Source organism: Corapipo altera, unplaced genomic scaffold, assembly GCF_003945725.1.
Source record: "Corapipo altera isolate COAL_440 unplaced genomic scaffold, ASM394572v1 61167, whole genome shotgun sequence".
In the NCBI taxonomy this organism is placed as follows: Eukaryota; Metazoa; Chordata; class Aves; order Passeriformes; family Pipridae; genus Corapipo; species Corapipo altera.
Window position 1 is genome coordinate 2,637,549 of NW_020884949.1, and position 26,607 is coordinate 2,664,155.

General features: G+C 35.5%; 1 protein-coding gene across 8 annotated transcripts in view; it reads left to right on the forward strand.

Moving 5' to 3' along the window:
- The window catches only part of KIAA0825 (KIAA0825 ortholog), a 248,248-nt gene that overhangs the window by 171,104 nt on the left and 50,537 nt on the right, over positions 1-26,607 (forward strand). The window lies entirely within an intron of this gene.

Sequence of the window (26,607 nt, forward strand, 5' to 3'; positions counted from 1 at the left end):
AAGGACTTTTTTTAATATTCTGGCATCATGCTTTCTAGCTACCAATTAAAGCAGTCCAGTCCATTTCCTTTGCAAAACCAAGTAGTGACCCAGCATGGGTATTCACAGTTCAAACTGTTTCTTCACAAAAGTCCTAGGCTGTCAAGACTTTTTTTTCTTGACTTAAACAAACATAAAGTCCCATAACAGAATGCTTCCTGAAAGTGAGAATTCATGAGCTCTGTAGAAATGTATGAATTTAAATAATCTAGTAGTAAAATTTTTAATCCATAATTTCTTTAAAACAGCATAGTTATTGACAACACGAAATGTGATGTCATATCTAAAATCAAAGTGAAATCTGTAAGAAGTTAAATAAACTGGCATACAGTTCATATGTGTTCTCACTCAGAAGAGATAACAGATATAAACAATTGATAAAAAATTAGACAAGTGGAGGAACCACTAGTGTAACCATAGTATTTGAAAACAATTCAGAGTTAAATTGTTGTAGATTTCCAGAAAAAGCATACAGAATATTTATGGTCTGTGACCATATGATCTCTCATCCTCCAAAAGCTATATCTTTATAAATAAGAATTGTTGCATCCCTGGAAAATAATCAAAATCTTGTAATTAGGTCAATATCAGTTTTGGGACTTTATGATAATGAAGAGAAATAAAAATTTAAGGGATGTGTTATGTGTTTTTTATGTTACTTGTCCTACTATGATACATAGCACATTAAAAAGCCATGGATGACATCAAATCCATTTTAACTTTTTCTGAGTTCTCTCTGCGTGCTAACATGAAAAGCCCTTTGCAAATATTTGTGTTATTTTCAGTCTTTATAATCCACAAATTAAATTAAATTTTCCTTGGTGACTAATTGTCATAATTGGAAGTAAAAATTATGTGAGTAGACAATAACTCTTACAACAGAATGGCACTAGACAATGAATTTAACATGTGAGAAACTTCAGTAATAAATTGCAGATGTTGAAATAAAGTTTTCCTGAATGAAGAAGGTTACAAGGAAGAGATAACAGAAATGTTTAATAGTGGTGGAAGTGAATTTACTTATTACTCAGTCTCTGTGGTGACGTATGTTATTAGACACATGAAAATACAAAGAAATTAAATATGAAGAAAAATTCACCATAATTGTGTATTGGGTTTGACAGCTAGTTGCATCAAAGATGTTTTACTGATAGTTTAAATCAATATGTGAATAAACCAATTGTACAGATAACATTTAGGTTAATTTGACTCTCAGTTTCATAGTACATGTATTCCCAGTATTTGAGGATTAAATTAATTTTTCACATTATTTTGTTCCTTGTCTGGAACACATGACTGCAGAAATGAAACACGTAAAGAAAAGTTAAACCACTACAGTTTGGTTCTTCATAGTAACAGTTTTTTCTTTCTCTGAGTGATTCTAGTGTTGGACAAAGCTAGTATTTAAGTGAGCATTTCTGTTTCAGTTATGCTCTTTGTAAGTATCCTTATTATCTGATGCTTATCTTTGGAAATTTGCCTCGTTTCTGCCAAGGTATTTCTAAGTTTGTTATGAAATCTTTATTTCCCAATAAATATGGGCTTTCATCTGGAAGTTCGAGTCAAGTTGTATGATGAAGGTCATGGCTTTGAAACCCAAAACAAAGCATTTTAGTACTGTGTTAGTCTATGAAGCTAGTAAGTGTGCTTCTTCACTCACTCTTTTACAAATGTAAATGTGTATTGAACGGAATACCTAAGTTGATGTTCTTGGGATTTTTTGTTTAAAAAGATTATAAATTCTGCAAATTTATGGAGCAAGATGTATGTACCAATAAATATAGATACTGTTGGTTACATATAGAAATAAATATAAGTATACATATTACTTAAATTAATATGATATCACAGAATAGAACTTTATACTTGGAGGGATGGGATTTCTGATGATCTGTAGCTCCTGTGGGAAGATATTTTGCAGTCTCAGACTAACTACTAGAAAGACTTTTTTCACCTTTTTTGAGGATTTCTTTTGGTCAGAGGACTACTGTCTTGCTTTAGTCAGTCTTTTAGGTAAGCGGATTACACAGTTTTAATATTTTAACAGACTTTGAACATCACTTAAACTCTAGGGGAAACCACTGTGGCCCATGGAGATGCTCAGATTTAAAAATACACCAGCTAAGAACCCTAATGATAGGAATGCACATCTTGTTAAGGAAAAATGCACTATACTAGCCAGTTTTTAGAATGAAAATGTGTCCAATTACTGCATATAGCCTAGCCAAGATGTGGATGTAATGAGGCTGGGACATCACTCGTTCAGCCATTTTTGGATAACCGTGGTCTGACCTTGTGGCTGACCCTGCTTTAAGCAGGAGGTTGAGCTAAAGACCTCCTAAAGTCCCTTCCAACCTGAATCTTCCTGTGATCTTATGATCGTCCACCAGAATTGGAAGAAGTTTCTTAGCAACAAGCAACTGAAGGCATCAGTAATGGATGAAACTTAGTGTCAGGAAAAAATTCAGGAGTTGTAATCTGTGAATTGATTTGACCAAGACTATGTATGTATCTCTTAAAGCAAAGGAAACTGTACATTCAGTGTGAATCCTTTGAAATGTTTTTTCTCTGCACATCTGTCAGGCTCTTCATTTCCCTTCATGCAGATTGCTTTCTTTCTATTTCTGATCTGATTTCATCCATTGACTGGTAGGTGATATTGACATAGATGTAGCTGGTGAAGGATAGGTAGCACTGCAGCATCATCAATATGCTGCTGATCCTTCCTTCTGTGATATTTTTTCCAAATCCTTCAGTGAGTACATGCAGAAATGAGAAGGCATAGAAAGTTCTGGAACTTACTGTATTGTCTGGTAATAGAAGAGGCACATTCAGAAATTACTTACTCTGTTTTAATAAGTTAACTGGAAATTCATGCAATTCTCTTAAGAAGGATAGCTATTACTTATAGTCAATAGTATAGTCAATTATGGATTATGACAATAGCACCAATTCTGTGGAAACATACAATGATTTATATGAATGTCAACCCCTTTCCACAGGTAGAGAAAATTACATGGCAGTGCCACTGGCCTGTCCCATTTGCACTGAGCCTGTAACGTTATTCATTACATCCCTTTCTTTTGGCTTTTCAATAAGCTTTTCAGGAATTTGTTTGAAAGGGGGAAGGTAAATGGTGAGTCACAGTTCACTTGAATTAATATATTCTCAGTGCATTTTTGCCAAACTTTCATTTTGTCGTTCCTTCATTTTTGAAAGAGAAAGGAAAGCTTTTTTCCCTGAAGTGATATGTTCAGTATTCCATTCAGTACTTACAAATATTACTTACTACCCATACATAAAGCAGAAAGACACTAGTGAGAGAGACAAATATTGGACTGCAATGGTTTTGTTGTGCAATAGCACAATACTGCCTGAAGAGGGAATGTAAGGAACTGTGAAAATGTTAGTGAAAATACTCAATTTCAATTTCCTTAATACTCTTTTACTTAGAACAGAATGACAGTTTCACATAATGGTGAATGTTTGGCTATGGTGTAAGCTGAAAGTTGTTGGGATTAATTAAAAAAAAATTATTAATGGCTCCTTGATGTAGACCTTCCTAGATGCGACATAGGCTGATAAAAAGTAATCTTGCCCTATAATAAAGTTTTAGTGTAGCCTTTGAGAAAATCCTTGCTTTAACATTCTCCTCTTTATGCAAAAATTTGTCACAATTTCTCTTCAATGTAGAATAGCAATAAATAATAAAAAAAAATCTGCTTATGAAATGCCACAATATACAGAGTGTTTACAAAATGACTATTAGAGTGGTGGTTGAGGCCAGTGTACAAGAGTTCAGTAGGTTCTTACTCCTTAGTTTATGTGCTTAATACTGTTTATCTCTAGCAGCAAATGAATGTATTGGAATAAGAGATTTCTGGTTAAACCTGAATCACTAATTGATTTTCTTATAATGGAGAATAATCTTTGGCCATTATTTTAATATGAAAATAATCTCTTTAAAAGATAGGCTGAACTGGACTTTTTTGAATCTTGATATGTAGAATTAGCATTTTATCTAGGTTCACCTGTCTGTTTGGTTTGAGTCAGAAGTTAGTTTAAATTGTAGGGTGCCAAGCATGGAACTAAGAAGGCAACTGCATAAACTTCTTGAGAAGTACTATTTGTTTGCAAAATCAGATAGCTCATTAGCATGAGCTAAAGGTATATGTTATTTGATCAATAATTTAATATTAAGGATTTGAATATGTAGGATGCATGTTGTTATGTAAATAACAAAATGTGGAAGTATTTGACCTGTATAGAGCATGTTAGAAATTCCTCTTTGTTTTTGTTTTTATATTTGTTTGTTTGTTTGTTTTTTAAAATCTTCATAGGAATAGTTTAGGTAAAAGTATCTGATGCATCAACCTGATCTTGATGTAGCAATTTTACCTTGGTTACCTCAGTGTGACATCAGTTATTTCCCAGGTTTGCAAGTCCTAACCGTGCAAAGGCATGCAATAAGTACTTGAATAACCAGACAAATTTTTGTGCTTGCTTTTCCTATACCATTACTCTGTCTTCACACTTACTGAAGAATTGTTGTGGTTTCAACCATTTTTTTTGCTTTAACTGAAGAAACTTTGAAGGTCTTAGTAGCAAAGCAGTAAAATAGTGTATTTTTGTTAGAACTACCTAAGGAAAAGTTAGAGTAATTGTATCAACTTGCAAATAATTTTGTCATAGAAATTTCAATTAGGACAAATATTTTGGTTGGGACTGTGAAATGGTTAACACACACGTTTCATAGAATCTCAGATTATGTTTTGGAATTTGTAACGTTCCTAATGTAGGCTCCATACATATCCAGGTTTCTGTTAAGACTTGTGATGTTGCCTCTTCACTACAGATGTAAGTATGTCAGGTCCAGAAATAATAATCTTTTTCTACCCACAATGTTACCAGTCAATCTTGTTTTAAGAATAATCCCCACATTCCTGTCATTAACCAGTAAAGTAATTAATAGTGTCCTAATGCCTTATGGAGTAGGTTTCAGATAATTTAATTGTTCGTCAAGTTTTATGTTGTTAGACTATACTAATCAAGTCAGAAGTATCAGAGGAACAGTTGTCTGCAAACTGCCATTATGCACCTGCCTGCACAGTGCAGAAGTATTTTCAAGTGGATGAGACTGTCTTGAATCATAATAAAAGGTTCAAACAGCCTCTACAGAAGTCAGTAGCTTTAAATAAGTGTAATTTTAGCATGAGAGAGGAAACATGCCAAAACATAACACTTCTCTATCTTGCATACTACACATGAAATGTGTAATATACTGTGGACAAAAGACCTGTATACACAGCAGTTTTTGTTTTGAGTGTGGTAGTCAATGTCTTAAATTGTTCTGTGGTGACCCTCCCACAATTTTTTCTACACAGTTATGGATTCATTCATTTCAAATGTTCACCTATAGTGTAAAATGTTGGAACATAAGTGGCAATATCTTTTGAATCAAGGAGAACAAATCAGAAGAAAATTTAATTATGAGGACTGTGCTACACTTTTCCTTGCAAATAGAAGTGTCCTATGGTCTGTGCTGCAGGTGTGACAGTGGTGGCATGTTTTCCCTTTCATTATATGTCTGGTAAGCAGTCCTTTGGTTTTATATTGTTTATTTAATAGCAATATTAATAACAACATTAGTATATTTAATACATTCTAGGTTATTAACATCTCAAGTGCATGATCTTGTGTGAGCCCTAAAGTTCTGATGTGTTTACATACCATATGCAGATTTATTTCTAGGTCAGGGGAGGTCCTGTGAGGAGGAATTGTGAGCTGTCTTGTTTATTCCTGGTTTGATGTTTCTTTTTTCTCCAATGTTTCTACAACTGTAATGGTACAGGGTTCAGGGATTTTGAAGCAGTCAGAGTATGTTTCCTCTTAGCCTTGGTGGATGCTTACTTTTGTTTCTTACCCCAAACCAAGCCTCTGTAGAACTGTTGGAATACCATATGTCTTTTAAGCCATGCAAGATATGAAAATGTGTTACTTCTGGTCAGGAAGCAATAACTATATTATCCATACAAAGATGGATATATAGCAAATATTCATAGAAGACAGCTGCAAGCTAAAAGATGTTGTTCCCAAGTCATAAGTTTTTTAATTACATCACTGTAAAAAAAAGATCAAAGATAATGTGATTTGATTTGATCACTGAGTCATCCAAATAAGCATGGAGCTCTATTGGCGGTTTTTCTGAGGTAGCAGATTGCAGCTGGTATTTAAAGAAAAGTATTTAAAAATAATGCCCATAATAACACTTTAAGGTATTAAAATAATCTCTGTAGTTTCTTGGAGTTTGATGGAGCTTAATCATTGGCATAATGATGTTTAACTGAGGCTGTTCTTAAGATATTTGCAAGCACCTCACTTCAGGGTGTAGTTTTGTTGAATCACTCATTCAGCATGCAGCTCCCATTCATTTGTTCCCACTTTGTAGCCTCCTTGATTTTGCATAACCTATGCAGCATTCTGTTGTCAATCAACCTCCATTTTGTACAGCACACTCTCCAGCTTTCCTTTTACTTGAGTGAATAGTGCCATTCATTCACATCGTACTTTTATGTGGATACTGTTCTAAAGCAAGGATCAAGGAGTTGGCTTCTCATGCGCAAGAACTGTAAGACAAACAATTTAGTATGCATGCAAGCCAAGTAAGTGGAGGTGAAGAAGGGAGGAGACAATAAAGTTTTTAGTCAGGAGCATGCAATGGAGAAATCAAAGTAAGCATAATCGTACTAATCTGCTACTTGTCATGCTTCTCTAGGAAGGAGAACAGTCTTGACTGTTTTGTCTTTCAGGTATTCAGAAGTTATGAAAACATTACTGTACACATTTACATGTTTCATTTTTTTTGCATTCTTCTGAAGGAGACTAAGATTTAAGTTTTTACCTCTAGTAATTGTTTTTAGTTCTTGGATACTGTTATCCTTGCAACAGCTGTTATCAGCTGTTATCAGCTGTTGTATGCCATGCTCAACATAGCTCAGGTACAGTTACAGTCTAGAATTCCTTTAGGGCAAGGCATTACCTTACTTCCTCAGGTAAAGGAAGTAAGAGTGATAGAGGACCAGGGCTTCTAGGAAAGGATTGTGGGACCAGAGGGACTAATCAAAAGCACTAGTGAAGATTAAGCAAAGAATTTCTGCATGCCGGTATTTGTGGCCTGGAAAGGGAAGGGGAATTAAGTACTAGAAAGTATAAGAGTGTGAAATGGGCTGATTCCTCCTTCCTGCCAAACACAGAAGAAACTAAGTGTTGATCCCACAGGGTCTTTGTTTGAAGTTTTAATATGATCCATAAAATTTACCTAATTTACAAGCAAAAATCTCTCCATCTTCTGCTATGGTAGTACAAGATATTATCTCTTATCTGGTGGGAAAATCATTGTGATTCATGAATGCCTTTTCTGATGCCATCTTAATGATCAGCATCATCTTCTAACTTATCCCTTTAGTGAAAGTCATCAACTTATTGCTCATAGAAACATCTGATAAGGTATAATTTAGTGTACTTCTTTCAATGGTCCATAATTTTTAATCCTTATGATTCTTTAGAACTAGCTAAAGCTGATCTCTGATTGTAGTTGAGTACTGTGATTAAGCAGGATTTAAAATGTTGGGAATGTATGTTGTTTATTTTCAAGGTGTTTATTATGCTGTCAATTGGTGGGTCTACCCATACAGCATTGGTACCTGCTAATCTAAGAATTAGTTTTTTCCATTTCCTCAGATCTCTAATCTTATACCATGGGATTTACAAATTAACAGGATGATATGATTCTCTTCAGTTAAGAGTTTCTAAGGAAAACTCTTAAGTACAGGTATAGAAAGATCAGTAGATAGATACAAGGTGCATGACTAATTGAATATAACTAATAAAAATATTCATAATTCTAATTATGTTACATATCCACAGCTGGTGTTAGCAGTTAAGTACAATGCTCACTAGTAAGTCCAACTTTTTTAGCTTCTGTTTGTCCCAGCATCATCTCCTAGCACAGCTGGATGGTAAAAAGAGCGTGGAAGAATCTCTGGTATGCTACATAAAATTCATATACCATGAGCAACATCTGTGCAATGGCCCTAATGTGGTGATGTTTTCTGGCACTTCACTATATCAGTGCAAATGTATGAGACAGCTAACACCTAACATAAAGTGAGAAACTCATATTTCTGGATAGTAATTGAAAATGATAAATTTAAAAAAATTATGTTGGTAGATTTTTTTACAGTAATTACATTACCCTATGCTGGTTTAATTATCTCTGTGGATATTTTCAGTTGAAAGTTCAAATCTCCTCTCAGTTGCTCTGCAGTTAAGTCATAGTACGGGCTATAAAGTAGAATTTTTCTGTGTAAATGACAGTTTTTTCAGTGATTTGAATTTCAGTTTTTTATTAAATGAAAAACAAGAAGCAATTCTCAGCATAACAATACACTTTCTTACTAAGAGAAAGTGAAATGATAAGATATTTTTCACCTCCATGTCATTATAAGAAATTTTTTTACATAATGTAATAATTCTTCATAACTTTGTGTCTTAAAATAATATTACATATATGTACATCTTGTATATACATTTTATATATTTCTATGTAATGACTAAGCAGTAAACTTTGAAACATTGTTAAGCATGAGATCATGTCATCAAAACAATATTTTTGTTTAAAAATATTCGTATCTGTTGTTGAATGAGACAGTCTGCTCAATCTTATAAATATCATATTTAATAAAGAAAAATCCACAGCAAAGAGAAAAACGTCTTTATCCATAAGCAACCAGATGAGAAATGGATTTTTATTCCGTCAAATCCTTTTAGTCAGTGAAACAGCACTTTCATGCATACTGCACTCAAGTGATAATTAATATAGTCTAATTCCGAACATGATGCCTGATTTGATGTACTGTCATCAATACCCCATGTTAAAATCAAACCTTGACAGGGACTTAACACCCTGGAACAGGTCATCATATGATAATACTCTTTTTTTCTTTCAGTATTTGTCTTCAACCAAGCAAAGTATTACAAGATGAGGGGAAAAAAAGGGAAATAATTACAAATGAAGAGTGACGCAGGCTGTGACTAGAACATATGTTAGGCTGGGCAGAGGCATCAGTGAATTATATCACTTCATGATGAAGTGGCAGTGGGGCTGAACGGACCTATTTTAAACCTTGATGTATTTTATCTCTACTGTATTTGGTCTGTCATTTTTGGAGAAAGACTTTGTGTAATTGAGAGTCAGCTCCAATCTGCATGACTTGAGCATGAAGCGTAAGCCAGATGAACACTGTTAGGGAAAAAAGGGAGCATCTAATAAGGTATAAATGTGGAATAACTTTTATACCTCAGACATTTAAATGTGTTTTAGAAAATGCAATGTTAATTGGTATTATTTTCATGGTACTATCAAATAATATAAACAAGGTTTGAAAGTACTTTAAAATTTATTTAATTTTACTTCATTGTTTTATAAAAATTTTACAGTTAAGACATTCTTTGTCACATTGAGAATGCAGTTAGAACTAATTTTTCCTTGCATAATTTTTATTAATGTAGTATATTTTTGTTCTTGAATTCAAGGTTCACCTTCACAGGCTATTTATTAATTTGAGGGGGATTTTTTTTTGATGATGTCCTTATCTGCAATGCCACAAAGAACTAAATCTCTAGAAGAACCCTCAAGAAGTCTGTATTTCTGTATATTTTGCTTTTAGTATAGTTAAAAAATATATTTCAAGAAACATTAGTATTTTACTTTTCATTTATTGTCCAGCAAAAAGTATTGATGGTGTATAATACATATTTGATCCTCAATAGGAAGAACTTGAGGTAGTTCTAAGAAGACCTTAGTAAGTCTTTAAGCGGGTCTTGCTTTCTGATGTAGAAGAGCATGTGAATGCTACATAGCATGCCCAACTCAAGGACTATATTACAAGACACACATTTGCATTTAATTGTATCCAACCTTTTGTTTGGATCTGGTTTTGTTGGAAAGGTTCTTTAGACAATTCACCTCTGGAAACAGAACAATTTTTTATTATCACAACTAGGGATAAGGACAAGTATCTTGCATCTGTAAAGCAAGATATCTGTTCCGTATAAAATATTTTCTTCTGAGGTCACTCCAGTTACACAAAAGTGCAGTGAAGTTGCACAGAAGTTGCACAGGAGTGCAATCTCTTGTGCTTCCTCTACATAGTTATACAACAGTTTCAAGCTTAAAATTTAAGTGTTATTAACAGCTATTAAGAAGAAACAGGTAAAAAAAAGGCATAGTAGTCCAGTATATGAGTCTTAACACTGGAAAGAACTCTTTATCTGTTAGCTAGATTCACACTGACCATTTCCTGCATGTAGAGCATCCTCATAACCAAACAAATTCCATATGTGGACAGGACAGGTCTGATTGCATAGTTTTGATAGCAAATTTTGGGTCACAGGGGTTTTGGTAAGTTCTTCATCGTCAGAACATGTGCATAAAAAATGGATTGTTTCATAAATTCCCTTATATTGCCTTCTTCATAGAAAAAAAAGCTTTACTAGAGTTGAACTGGTGGTCTTGTTATGGCAGGTTTTTTTGTATAGGCCACAGCTCTAACATGCTGGGGAAATATTTTACTTAGAAGTCTGTAATATCAGACCAAAATGCTAGTGCGACCATTTGTTGCTTTTGCATTGTTTTACTGATTTCACCTCAGTTTGAGCTCTGTATAACTAACTTCTCCTAACAGTCTGTAGATACCATTTCCATTAATATTGTTACACTCACTTAGGTGAGAATAAGAACTTCTTGTGAGTAGAACAATTATGACACAACAACATTTAACATCTTCACATTCAGTTATTGGGATAAACTGCTTAATGATCTACCATGAGTAGAAATAGGTAACTCTGTTCCAGTACACATCCAGGCTATAAAATTAACCAGATTTTTTAATGATAAGGAACTTGCTTAAAATCAGAGCAGAAAGATGAAAGTGGATAGTAGCAATAAAAACTAAGAAAGTCGTAAAAGTCATAGAGGCAAACAGAATTTGAAGCCTTTTTTGGTATCAGTTCACTCTGCTCTGAGTTCTGTCAGTGTTTCAATTTCCTTCAGACTGACAATCTTCTTGCAGCACTGTGCTTTACAGTCTCATTTTACTAGTATCTTCAGACTTAATACCTTTCTACTGACTTCAAACTATATATGTGTGTGAATACACACATATATATGTATGTATATATGTATATTAATGCACACGTATATACACACATATATATGTGAAGAAGGACAGCTGTTGTAAAAGTTATGTTATTCAAAGACCAAATGTGCTGCTTTAGAACTGCATCTCTTTACATGATTCCATTGTGAAAATTCACTTGAATCTGATATTAGTTTCAAAAATCAAGAAGAAACATTAATTCTGGATGGGGAGAAAAGAGTAAAACTAGGAGAATCTGCAAGATATGAAGACTGGACCAATGAAGGGTAATATTTGGCCTTAAAACAGCAATAAACATTTTTGTCTCCAGAGCACAAATACTTTCAAACTTTCCCTTTTTTTTTTTTTTTTTTTTTTTGCCTTTCCCAGTATCTTTTAGAGGTCTTACTGTAATAAAATAGTATCCTGAGTTAAGAGTTGATGATTTGAGGAGTCAAAACGAGAGCTGTATGTTTTTGTCCTATTATGAATGTCCTATTCAGTTTTCACATAGTGCATTGAAATAGTTTTTCCTTTTTTTTTTTAAAATACATTTAAAAAATACATTTTTTAAAGTACATTTAGTGTAAAAATTTGTTTGAGAAAATGCATAATGGCAGCTACATGGTGAGTTTGAAACTGAAATTGGGTGTTTATTTTATCTGTCTGTGCATCAGTTTGTGATATTCCTTGTGAGTTGCACAGTGAGAGTGGCAGAAGCTTGACAGTCAATGGCAGGCAGATCAGTAAAGTGCTGTTGTCTGTCTAGAAATATGCACAGCTTGTTGAGTTAGAGCGTGACTCATAGAGTAAAATCCAAACCACTCCTCTCTCCCTTGAACTTTGGAGAAAATTGTATCTAAAATACAAAAATCCAAATTTTCTTAGATTTATACCTTTCTTTTTTTTTTTTACATTGTGTCAAGATTTGTATCTTTCCTGCTAAATTTTAGATGCTACAATTGTATTAGTAATTTTACTACTAATAAGGATGGAACTGGAGAAAAGGCAAATAACAGCTTTTTAGTGTGTAGTTTTTAGATTGTAGATGTGGTGACTTTTAACCAGTCTGGATATGTTAGTATTAGTAATTGAAATATATATACTTATGTTTTACAGATCAGTTGTTTTTTACATCTAGAGAAGTGTTGTCTAGAAGAACAAATCTAGAGAAGTGTGGTGTAAGACCTTTCTTTTAATAATTACCTTCCAAAATTATAAAACTTAATAGCAGTGTGATTCTGAAAAGATCTTTGTATTTTCATTACTACAATTTTTAAAGTTTGAATTCATGAACATATATGTCCCAACCTTTCTGAAGTTTTTTTAATGGATTCAATAATTTTGAAATAGTTTTTATTGTCCAGTTTTAAGTGAGGTCCACTGTCTCCATATACTAGTCAATGGATAAACAAAAAAAACAATTAAGCATTAGCATTTTTTCACAAATTGCATCTTTTCAATCAACTATGAACTAGAAAGTAGAATTATACTGTAAAACTAGAAAACTCCGGGGGTTTGACCTTGATAGCACAGTATATCATAATGATGATGATATTGAACCTACCACACTTCTTTCAGAAACATTTTTATTTCACTTTTTTCCCCCCTAAACCATTTTATTTGTTGCAGCTATTACAGAGAGGTATCTTGTTTTCATTTATATTTTATTATTCCTCTATCCATCTTTATGCTGTACCCCATACCCCTTTTACACCAATGGAATATAAGAAACTTCTCTGTACTTGTGGTGTTTATAACAGGATTCCTAATCCAGATTCCAGTACAGCAGAGCAGCTGGAAATATTTAGTGACTGTCTGTACCAGTACTCCCATCCTTTTAGCATTAAAATTAATTTTCCTCATCTTGGCATATAAAGAACCCAAGTGTGCCCCTTACCTCATTACCTGAAATTTTACAGTGACACCAACAGCAGGGGATGTGGTGGAGCAGCTTTTTGGATATCAAAAGTAGAAACTCTGGGAGTATTCACTTGAATAGACACTGCAGTTCTTGTAACCTTTAATAGGATCTTCCTTCTTGACTGCTGATGGCTGGATCAATGTGGGTGGTATCATCCAGGTTTTTCCGTCATTCAGATAGCTTGCAATTTTTGTACCTAAGAGAACAACTAGGCACACATCTGAAGGTTGTACTTGGTGTGTAGTACTAATCAGCAATCTGTGCTGACTGTCATAGAGGAGGCTGAATGACTGAACATGTTTATTTATGCATAGTGCAGTGCAGTGAAATGCTTTCTCTAAACGTGAGAGCAGCCTTTGAGAAAGCAATGATAAAGGAAAGAAAAAATAAATTAAGGAACTTTAGACAATCCTTTAGTGAATTATATAATTGTGCTAATAATAATTAAGTGTAATCATATTTAGATTTACCTAGTTTAATGATTGAAATTTAAATATAATTTAAATATAAATGTTGAATGCATGCGGCATAAAATAAGCTCCAAATTAAAGGGGATGAGGGGAGGAATAGAAATAGTTCTATTCTTTGTTAGAAATGTAGTCCTGGAAACTGTCTGTACCTTCTGGTTTAATTTTTATTCTTATTATAGGTAAGCACTCTTATTAAATACTTTTATTAAATATAATCTATCCACCTGAATAAAAAATAGGTGTTTGAAGAATGTAGTTCAGTTTTCAATACATGATTTTAAATATTCCTTGCTTCAATTGATAATTTTACAACCATCCAAAATACACAAGAGCTGCACAAAATACAGTTAGTAGTGCTGGAAGGACTTGTAGCGATAATTTGGAAAAACATGGAAACTTCTATTTCACTTTTTTCATGTTCAGTGTCTTGGTTACCAATATGGGAAAGAAACAATTATAAAGATCATTAAATTGAAAGATAAATGACAGCCTCTGTCCGGTAAACACAGTATCTGACTGACTCAAGTATTTGGAAAATCAAGATCTTATGACAGAGCATCCATTATCCTTCAGTTCAGCATTATTTTATACTTTTTGATCAAAGCTACAGACAGTATTTGGAAAATTGAGACATCTGAGTACATTTTTATGTGTAAAGGACTGTGAAATACATACAGACTTTTCCTTTCATTTTTGGGTTTTGCCTTGGTTGTGTATTTTAAATAAGGTAATAACCATTTGAAATGGGTATTAATATTTTATTAAAAAATCAGTTGTTTACCTCACAACCCTTACTATGGAAACCTCTCCCTAATCTCAGATGCACAGGCCTCATTCCCAGCTCCCTTAGCTGCTTTGTCTGTCATTTGTCAAAAAAGTCAGTAAAAATAATGGCTAAAATGGGGCCATTCTTTTAGAATAAAAAAGATTACAGAAATTAAGAAGTAACACAAATATCGGTATGGCAATGTGACTCAGAAAATCTGTAAACTTCCTTTCACTGTTAGTGTCTTTTTATTCCCCTTCCTCAAATTCCTGAGCTCCTCTTCTGATCCACTTGTCATGTGGCTGGCAATGTAAACATATTTAGATGTCAGATTACCACTGAAATACCTTAATGCTGTTAAAAGTGTGGATGAGTTTCTCTGTGACAGAATAATATCTTCCTACAGCTTTCAAGCATGAGCAGAAACTTCTGGATAATACTTCTATACAGATACATAGTTGTATTAATAATGATGTAGAGTGTTTACAATATGATTTTTTTTTTAAGTTACACAATACGTCACAAGTTATCTCTTAACAGATTACTTAAAAATAACACAATCCCGTTGTAAATATGTTGTTACTAATGCACAACGCTGTTTCAGATAGGCAGTATTATTAGGTAGAGTTGTGAAATAAAGAAATTTTTGCAAGTTTTCAAGTTTTCTATCAAATACCTCTCCTATGTTCTTTGAAATTAGACTACTATAAATTGATATATATTTAATAAGAATTTTAAAAATTAATTTTTTTTTGTCCTGGTACATTTCCAGAGCTCTAGCACGCAGTGAAGGTTTTATAGTCAGTGTGCAGTGCAGCAGATGTCATTCCATTTGCCTAAGTCCTGCTGACATTTGGAGTTGTGGATTAATTGAGCTACAGAATGAAATTTAATTAAAATTAAATACAGACTTGGCCATTGTATCTGTTAATTTTTTACACTCTGGTGTGTACATTTGCAGTCAGCGCCATAGTTAATTTTGTTTAATCAGGATGCTATGTGGAAGAAGCTGCACTGTGGTTTAAACTGAAATTATGGGAGATGCCAAGTAGAGCATCATTCCTGTAATTTCGTGTACTACCTCTCACGTAAACAATGCCATTGATATGCTTCAGAACAATTTGAAGGGTGTAGATTATTCTATTTGTGAAATTATTGAAAAAGAAAAGACTATTTAAAACGTGTGGGGGAGTGTATTTTCGAAGTAAAGATTTTGTTTAAGCTGATGTTTTAAGTACTCTGATAATTTAGTTCACTTATGAGAAAATATATTGGAAGTCAAAGCATTACAGAAGTGCAATTTGTTTCTCTCATAAAATGCCATTGTCAGAATCCATTTAGCCTTGAGATAGATCTGTAATGGAAATGTCAACAGAAAGCATTAAAAAATGCCAGTGCTTGATCCTAAGATTTTTTTATTAGTAATTGAGTAGGTGTGTATGTGGGAAGCAGTCAAATCTTTTTTATTCTCTGTGACCACGATTGTATCTGGCAAATACCAGGTAAAGTAGAAGTAACACTTGAAGGAATATTTATGGATTTCGTCTTCATGTGTTTAATTTAGGTCCATCTGGAAACACTTCTGCTCCTTTTTATGTACGTAGCACTAATTTTAGGTATTCTGACTCAATCTCAATTAGATGCCTCAAGCTGACAAAGTAGATGGTACTAATACCTCTCCAGGTATTAAAATAATGAAGACATTCATAGATGCCATCCTGAATATTGCATAATAAACTTCAGTGATACATTTCTATTGTGAAATCTGATTACATAAAGTATCTCATATGTAGTTTACCGGATGAACAGACTTTTTAAAAACCAAGTCTGTTTATTCAACTTTGTCCTTGATTACTACAATGAAAAATATTCAGGTATAGCATGCTTTACAAAAGCCAATTGAAATATCAAAATATTCCTAGGTATTCACTCAATTTCCAACAACTTTTGGCACATGCTTCCTTTAAACAGAGGAAGGGTCCTTTCCATGAACTTGTCCATTCTCCACCTGAATCCCCATAAACTCTAAGCATCTCCTGCAATGCCCAACTTTACTGCACATTGCATGAAGCAATTTTTTTTGGTTTTAATATGATGCTGTTTTGTGTGCTTGAGGCCCACCTACTCTGAAGTTGGAAAAGGTGGTGTAGAGTGGGTTCCTTGTCTCTAATTCTGTGCTGCTTCAGGTTTTGTGGACTTCTTTTTATCCTGCTCTGCCATCTCCCAGCCTTTGCTAATTCCACCTTTTTTTGTACCTTGTTCAATTTTATTATACCTTTTTTCTCTTAAACTGGAGGAATGGTGAAACAAGAAATGCATTATTCAACATGTGAACAAGTCATGAATTTATATCCATTGCTTAGTATGTTACTCATTTTCCTGCTAAACACAAATCCTTAAATGCCAAGGTTTGTTTTTTGGTTTTTTTTTTTTTGTGGTTTTTTTTTTGTTTTTTGTTTTTTTTTTTTTGTTTTCTTTTTCCCACATTTCTACTCCTCACTGAACTTACATTTTCCCAGAACTTTTTAAGGCCTCAAGATTTCATGCATGATTGGCAATAATGAGCTCAGAGCCCATCATTTTACCAGTACAGTTAGGACTGAAATTCCTGTGTCTATAACTTCACTTTTGTATTTTCAATTTCACTTACCATCCTAACACCCAGGAGATCACTCATGAGGCCTTTCATGAAGTTTGCATCATCAGTTCTTGGCTTTACCGCTTGTTGTATGATCAGCAAAATTTGTCATTTTGCATTTGACTCACCCTTTTTTCATCATTTATGAGTAAGTTAAACAGTGCGGGTCCTTGTGGAATTTCTCTGGCATGCACCATGCTAGCTGACTCCTGTGCTTTATCTAGATTTATGTCATGACCCCTTCTTTTCCACCATGACTACTTAGTTTCTTTGCAAGGCTTTGGTGAAAGACTTTGTTAGAAGCTTTGAAAATCTGAGCAGACTATACTGAGCAGATCTCCTTTACGAACTGAATTGTTGATAAGGTTTTCACAAACTACTTCCCTTTAGCAGGGGTAGGCTGACTCTTACCTGGTGTAAGCAATTTATCAATCTGTTTACAAGTTCTGTTCTTTGTTATAGTATCCACTAACTGGCCTGGTACACTCTTGAGGCTTACCAGTTTGCAGGTGCTCCCTGGAACACGTTTCAAAGGTGGATGGTACATTTACCACTGGCCAGTCCTTAATTAAGTGGGTTTAAGTAGTAGGTTGCACACTGCAATTGGACGGTGGCAGTGAGGTCCTCAGGACGCAGGTTTAATTAGAGTGTCCTTCTCTTAGATGGATGGCCTTACAGGGCTAAGCGAGCTCCATCTGCTCAGGTTTGGAATTAGAGCTGTCCTTCTCCTAGGATGATTGCCAGAAGGCTAGTGATTATCTTGTCTGGGAGCTGCTTTATGCTGATGACGCCGCCCTTGTTGCCCACACAGAAGCAGCTCTGCAGCATTTAACATCCTGCTTTGGAGATACTGCTGAGCTCTTTGGGCCGGAAGTCAGCTTAAAGAAGATTGAAGTTCTCTATCAACTCGCACCTCAGGAAGTCTTCCATCATCCCCATATCGCCATTGGCCAATCAGAGCTCAAATCAGTCCAGCAGTTTAATTACCTGGGTAGCCTCATCTCCTCAGATGGTAAGATTGACAGAGAGATAGACAACAGGTTAGCAAAGGCATATAGAGCTTTTGGAAAACTCCATAAAAGTTTGGCGTAATAAACACTTGAAGAAAAGTACCAAGATCAGTGTTTACAGAGCCATAGTGCTGTCTGCTCTTTTATATGGATCCGAATCATGGGTCATCTACCGCCACCACCTGCATCTCCTAGAACGCTTCCATCAACGCTGCCTCCGTACAATCCTAAACATCCACTGGTCAGATTATGTGACCAATACATCTGTTCTAGAACAAGCAGCAGTCACAAGTATTGAGGCCATGTTGCTGAGAACACAGTTGCGTTGGGCAGGGCACGTCTCCAGGATGAAGGACCACCACCTCCCTAAGATCCTGCTTTATGGTGAACTTGCCACTGGCTGCTGCAAGAGAGGAGCCCCAAAGAGAAGATACAAGGACTCCCTGAAACAACATCTCATCCTTGGCCATACTGATCAACATAACTGGTCTACTCTGGCCTCCAGTCGGGAGGTCTGGAGACACACCATCTATAACACTGCTGATGCCTTTGAGAGCTTACGGAGGATCACCCTTGAGGAGAAAAGACAACGCAGAAAGAATCGTTTCTTGCAGAATACACCACCCAAGGAGTCTTTCTGCTGTGCCTTTTGCAACCAGTCATGTCTATCTCGTATTGGCCTTTTTAGCCACCAGCGCGCTTGTAGCAAACGTGGGTAGAGCCCTTCCCAAATCTTCGTTTGCAAAGTCCAGCCATGATGACACTACAATTAGTGGTTCAGCTATTACATTCCTTTGAAACACAGAATCTGTTTGGTCGTGGCAATTTGCTACTCATCTTTTCTCCCCTCTCTATTTCTCACATAATGTTTTCTACTGACATTCATTTTGACATGGATTTTCTGCTGAGACCTTTCTTAATAGAGCTTTATTAAGACAGCTTCAAGAGTAGGAACTTTCTCATGTTTCCCACAGCTTACTCAGAAGAAGAAAGAAAAACCACCAAAAAACCCAGCAAAAAGCTTGTAACACTGGCGCAGTGATGATCTTCTAGCCAGGTGAACATTCAAGCAGATTCCCTGCTCCTGATATGTTTGAAAACACGTTATTCTGTTGTAAACTTTTAATGTCAACATGGATTTTTATTCAAACTCTCTTCTGGACTGCCTTGCTGCGGTTTTATAACTAACTTGCCACAGTTTATGATACTACTTTTAACTTTCAGAATGATACCTTCTTACTTTTAATAACTTTGTTTCCCCTCCTGTTGTTTTACTTTGAGTTCTTCTTGGCATATCTGTTCCCTGAAATGATGATTTGCTTTCTGCCTCCTGCAAGATGCCCATTGTCTTTACACTGCCTCTAAGGATTAAATGCTACCTCTCTTCTGTGTATAAAGTTTTCCATCTTCATATGTAGAGAGCTACAGTTTTGCTGAAGTTGAGTGCAGTTTTTTGAGGGAAGACACAGTTGTGTGGTATTTAGGGGGTTTGCCCAAGATTAAAATCCAGTACATTGTAGCTGCTGTTACAAAGTAGATTTTTGACATTTCAAATTAAATCTGTTGTTCTGCTCAAAACCAAAGCAAAGGTCTCTCACAGACTGCAAAACAGTCTGTGCTCCATCCGTCAGTTACTGACGAAGTCTATAAATGTAGTCATATCAGGTCACAAAATGATATTTTTCCAATCCACATGTGAGATAATGACCCATGTCTCTTATTACCACTGCATCTCACAGCGTCTGCTCTCCCTTGGCGTATCACAGGCAGTGTCACCAGTTCTGGTCAGGCAGTCAGCAACATCATTACAATATGAAGTTGTTCTGAAGCTTGACTTCTTTTGCTGTTCCTATTTCTATCTTACTGCTTGTTTACAGAGTACATGGCACTTTACAAGACAAGAATAGACTTTCAGTAAAATTCAGTAAATGCCTTACAAATAACTGTGTTTTAAAATGCATTTAAATGTCTGTCACGTATTGGCCTCATAAGTCACCAATGTGCCTGTAACAAATGTGGATAAAGCCTTCCCAAATCTTCGTTCGCAAAGCCTAGCCATGGAATGGAAAAAAGGTTTAAATGTGGCCTTCTTATGGACATGGCAAAAAAGGGATTAGCCAAGAGATTGATACACTACTGATGCTACTGTTTTGTTGAGATGCCTCTTTATAGCAGATGAATAAGGATCAAACAAAGGTAGCTGGATGGAAGGAGACACTATTTTTTGGACCCAAAGCTGAAAGTGGCCTTTTGGGCTAGGAGAACCAGCAACACACTAATTTGGAAGGTGCCATTGGTGCCATCCCTGTCTGCAAGAAAGTGGTCAGTGGACGCATCACTTCATGTCCTCTTACAGAGAGTTGTGCATTAAATCTGTGCTTTTTTTCAGTTGTGGCCATGAAAAAGAAAGGTTTTTTTGTGATTATACGAATTGTATATGTCAGAAACAGGTAACTGTGTGGATAAAAACCAGCAAAATGCTAAGTGTCATTTAGAGTGTGTTGGGCAGTCCCTCAGCTGACAGAATGGTGGGCTTGAAAGTAGAAAGAGATTTTTTTCAGGGATTAGAAAGATTTTTAACCTAAATATTAAGATAATAAGATGACATTCAGGAGAATGTAGTAAAGGGACAAATGGAGAAGAGACACAAAACAAAATAGGGATGGGTTGGGTTTTTTTGAGGCAGTGAGCAAAATTCAGTGCTAGGACTGAGAGGAGGAACAGGGGAATGATGCTGAGAGTAATAAAATTCTAAATTAGAGGTGCAATTGTGAAAGAAATAAGTAGAAGACATGAAGAGACAAGAAGTTACAGATACAGATACCAGAGAAGATCATTCGATAGTAGAAGGGGCACGTGAGATAGTCATGGCAGTGGAGGTGAGAAAGATGCTGAAGAAGAATAAGCAGATCACAGTACAGAAGATGAGAGTAGGAGGAATACAGTAGATATATTTAGGGATGTTGTTATGTTATATAGCCTAAGAGATGCAGGAAGACATAATGGGAATATTTTAGAATTTTTTTAACAGTGCAAAGGGAAGAGGCTAGTGATCTGCCACGGGAAAGAGCCTGTGTTTAGCAAAAGCAAATGTGATGTGGGTTTTTACCTCATTGAGGAGAGACATTGAAAGACAATCTGATTTTATAGGAAACATCTTTCTATGTATAAAGAAAGAGGTTCATTTAGACCCACAGCACAATAACCCTGTGTAGAATATTTTCGATTTTAAATTGCAGGTGTTTTATTCATGCAATATCTATTGTTTTTAAATTTTACTGATCTATTACTGTCAGTTATCTTATGATCTTAAGCTTTAAGGTAACTACTCAGTGATTTTCCTTTTAAAGTGATTGCCAGTTGGAGTCATTGTGTGCCTTTTCATTCATCTATTCAGGATGATAAAATAATCTGCATTTACAACCGTTACTCTATTACAGACTTGCAAGGTTTGGGATTACTTATTTTGCAATGTACATATTTTTGAATTATAAGAAATGAAGTTGTCTGCTAATATCGAATAGGTAGCCAGTAATTCTCCATGGATCCGTTCTTCAGTCTTGTTCATTTAGGGGCAAAACTCTCATCTTTCTTCATTGCAACCTTGCAAATATAAAGTTTGTTTAATCAAGCTTTATACTCTGGTTCACCTGAAAGTCAAACTAATTTTAGTGCCTGTTTTTGATGCTTGCAACTTTCATATATATATATGTGTGTGTGTGTGTGTATTTATATGTGTATGCACTTTCACATTAAGAATAGAAAACTATGATAACTGAGACAAAAAATGTCTTGCTCTTAGCCCAATTAGAAATTAATAATCTGTATGTATTATATCCCTTTGTCTAAGTGATATAGAGTCTAATACCTCTGACATTTGCTGCAGAAATTGCTCTGTGGGGTTCTCTGCTTCACATAGTTTAGACTTGCCCCGAGATTATTTAATCATGGAAAAGAAATTTGTGCTGTCATTCAACTAACACCAGAGGTTTCAAGTGAAACCAACAATTGCTAAGTTTACATAAATTATTAAATCAGATTTAACCTAAATTTTTCCTTTTAGACATTGTGGATGACCACATGTCTAGTCTAGAACATAGAGCAACTGCTCCTGTCCTGGAGTAGCTATTCTCTAAATAGAAATAATTTTTGTTTACTTGTTTTGAAAATAATACAGGGTCAGAAGACAGAAAATATAATTTCCGAACCACCTACTAAAAATATATGATTGCACCAGTACCCTTAATTTTGTGTAAGATGGTCTTCTAAGGATATACCCAGGTTTTAATAGATTTTGTCAGGTGAACACTATTGGAGCATTCTTCTGTTGTGTTATTCAAGATTGTGCTGTCGGGCTTTAAAAGCATTGCATGCTATCAGAATTTTTTTCATCACTCTTGAGAAGTGCTACTGCAGTATATTTTATTTTCTGTTTCTATTTTTATTTTTCTTTTCTTTAGCATAGCATTCTGTAATTTATAAACTATCCTGAGAAACTGACATACTTTTGTTTTCTCTCTAATAAGTATTTTATTTTGGTGATGTCTGATCACTAGGCAGAATATTTCAGAGGAGATAAGAATGAAAGTCTGTAAAAAATGCCATGTCTGTGATGAAGGGATGCTTCATGCAGTTAGTATGAAACACAGTATGGGTTTAATCCTTGACTACAAGCTGACTTTAAAATATCATAACTCAGCTGTGGTCAACCCTGCATTTTTAAGGGTGCTTTGGGGATGGACTTTTTAATGATGTAAAGACTATTGCAAGATGTGGACCTTCTTAAATTCTATTTAGTATCCATAAGGTGTGGCTTTATAATCATTACCTGTGCTGTAAACTGTACTAATGACTGTATATGGACCAGTCAAAGAAAATGAATTATTATTATAGGATTGTAGCAGTATTCTTATGGAATCCCTGAAAATAGAAACCTGGAACTGTTTTTTATTTACTTTTACAGAACTATGAGTCTTTTTGAGCAAGCTGTATCAAATGCATGATATCTCACTATCATGAAGATTTGCTGTGTCTAGTTCAGGCCATTTGTAAGGCTTTAGGAAATTTTCAGGTTTTTTATTTGGTTGGTTGGTTTTGGTTTTTGGTTTTGTTTGTTTGTTTGTTTGTTTGTTTGTTTTAGGAATGCTAAACAGTTACTTATAAGAAGTGTTTGTTTCTGTTAAGAAAATGGTCGTTTGACATTGACATGCTTGCCTAATGGGGTGGTTTGAACCCCCACAAAAATCCAGTCTCCAAGCTTCCCCCACCTTCCCACAATTTACCTCAACACTGAAGAGAAATTTTCAGGCAGGCACACCTCTGTATGGGGGAAGGGAAATATATACATTTATTCCTATACAAAATAAATACTGTACAAACTAAAAGCAACTATATATATACAATATTAACACACTTCTATCATCCCTTCAAGCCCCTCCCTCAATCAGTTCAGGAGAAACCCTCAGGCTGATAGGTAAACAGCCTTTCTTTCATTGGGGTGTCAGGGAGAAGGGTTTCACTGATCACTCCCCACCAACCTCCAGCTCTTTGCTGAGGTCTTTTCTTCCTCACGAAGTCCAAGAAGATAGCTCTGAGTCCGTCCTCCTTGGTTCTGTGCCAATCTCTGCTGTGTGACTCCCCCTCTGTTCTGTAGCTGCTGAAGTTCAGCTCGGCTTGTCATGTACATGTGTCCTGGGAATCATTCCTCCTCCATCAGTTTTCGGCTGCCCCCAGCCAAATTTCTGCAGGCCACCTTCGAGCCTCTCTCTGGCCCATCTCCAATTTCGCTTGGAGTTTTTTCTCCTGGCACCAAGCTGCCTTCTCAGCCCGTCCTCTCTGGCTCATCTTCAAAATACTAAGCCTTACATCCACTCCCAGCTACAGTGAGGGGCAAAAGCCCCCACTCAGCTTTCGCTACAGGTGTTCAGTCCAGTTATAACTGTCCCGAGCTGCCCACAGCCTCACTGCAAAGGGGAGGGAAGAGGGCTTGGCTGAAGGCCTGCCTCTCTCCCTCTTACCTCAGCGGTTGTGAGTCTCTTCCCTCACAACATATACACACTCCAATGCTGCCTCCAGCCCTGGCTTAGCCAGAGCTATGGGGCCCAGGGCCCCTCTTCCCGGGGGGGAAGGGGACCCTGCCACCCCTGGGCCCTCACACACACATACTCAGACACAACAGCAGACTGACTCCCAACTCTGCCAACTCTGCCAACAATTTCCGGTTGTTGTGTATATCTAATTTTCACAGGAGCGAGCAAAACCAACGCTGACTGGTTCCTGAGGGAAGACTGTCCCGGGACCAATTAGCTTTAACTCTAACTCAGGGCCTCTATGAACCTGAGATAGGGGGGAAGGGCAGCTGAAACCATGACACCTAAAAAGGGAAAAGAGAGTGAAGATACAACTTGGAATTTCTAACACTCCACCAAAATTTTGGCTGTATAGTTTGTTTTAAACTAAGTTGTGCTCTGGAAAGTTGTAAGGACAATAAAAAAGCATTCACAGTTTGAGTCAGACTCTACAAAGTCCTGTATTTATCTAAGGAAAATGTTAATGTATGGAGGTTTTTTCCTCCTTTTGTTTGTATAATTAGTTTTAACTGTGTGAATGTGCATGAGTCACATTTTCTTGTTAGTTCAAAATTTTATTTTTAAGAAAAATGAAAATTGCTCTTCCTCGCTTTGTTAGAATGAACTATCTGGACACTTGACAAGTAGTTATGGAAGAAAGTAATGTTATACCATCTCTTCTAGGTGTTGCATAAAGATTGGGGAGTTCCATCTGTCCCCTTTTTCCTTTAAGTGATGTCTTCTTCAGAAGGAAGTAGAAAAAGAATAGGCTTGCTTGTCTTCAGCTCTTCTCTTTCAGAAACCTGTTTTGAGTAATTGAACTTTTGGGTTGTAATGTTATAGCATGTGATTTTCTGCCAACCTTACTATGATCATCTGGTTCTATGAACGTGCAGCATCACCAAGAAAACGATGTGAGAAGTATGGGGTAACGCATGTTCATTCACATTAAGCCATTGACATGGAACCATTTCTTGATTTTTGTATCAGACCTACTGAGTGTATTCCTCCAGCCTTGCCTATGCTCCAGACTGCAAGACAGCAAAAATAGTATAGGGATATTATACATGAGGTACTTCAGGTACAAAAAACTTAAGCAGTCTGGAGCTCCTCTCAGGCTAATTTTCTTTGCTGAAGCAGAGTAAATTAGCCCACATGAGCTTGTGCTGCTTAGAGTGCTTCTGGTATCCAAGTTTGTTCATCTAAGGATAGGTTTGGAAATTCTCTATTCTTTGCAAGCTGCAATGTAGGCATACATTAATTATCTGATGATGGCTGGGGCATGTGTGGAAGTGAAACAGTTAAAGATCAGAAGATCCTCTGCCTGTCAGTAATTTTAGGCACAGTTTGAATGACCAAGATAAAATGTAGATGAATGTAATCTCCCTCTCAAAGATGAGATATTTACATGTTTATTTAGTAACCATGACATAAATGTCCAATTAATTTGAAATATATTGTTTGAAACATGCATTTACAGTAACTATTTGCTTTCATATGCTGGTGGTTTGTGCTGGAATTAGAAGTTTTATTTTCATCTGAACTGTCTATGCCAGACTTCTGTTTATTGAAAGGATCAGTGATAGAAAAAAAAAAAAAAAGAAAACCCAAAGCACAGACAACTCTTCATCTGCCAGCCTAATATATTAATATATCAATTTTTATTAAAAAATGCGATTCCTTAAATAAAAGAGGCACCAGATCTATGTGTTATTTTAATTTTAGAATTAAAATTACAATGTAGGCTATAAAAATTGGAATTTTTCATAATGATGGAATAAGAAATGTTGTTTTGCACTGCTGTATGACAACTTCCTAAAATCCATATTGCGTTACTTTCTGTTATTTTCTTTGAAATATCTTTTTAAAAGTATACAGTGGTCTGTTAAAGGGTAAAACAGTGTATATATACTTAAATGAGTATACTTCATTTTGCTATAACTGTGACATATAGTGCAAACCTCCCCCAGTTTAAGAAGAGCGGTTAGAGAAAACAAGTGTGAATATGAGATTTAACTCAACTTTCTTGTTGGATATTTTGTTTCTAGAAGTGAAGGTGTTTTGATGACATAGAGAACACTGTCTAGTAACTTCTAACCTGAAATGAAGACATGCAAAACTATCTCAGAAAGATTTTGAACCTCTGTAATTATCTGCAGTTATGAAGACTTGCTGTATTTCTGAGCTATAACAAGGAGATTTTTGTAAAGTGTTCTTCATTTCAGAACTTGTTTTATATAAGAAATATACCTAAAAAGCTAATTTCTTTTCTCCTTTCTGCACTGCAATCCACAAAGTGTGATTAATAATAGATTTAAATTTGCTAAGTGCATTTACTCCTTTGTGCCATCATGAAGAGAATCTATTACTGTAAAATTGAGGCTTAGTTCCAAATTGCACCATTATGAAGTTTTCTTCCAGCAATGTTTTGTCTCTAATACACTTCCCTCATTGTAATTCTATTGCAAACCTGATGTCTAGCATCAAGTCTCAC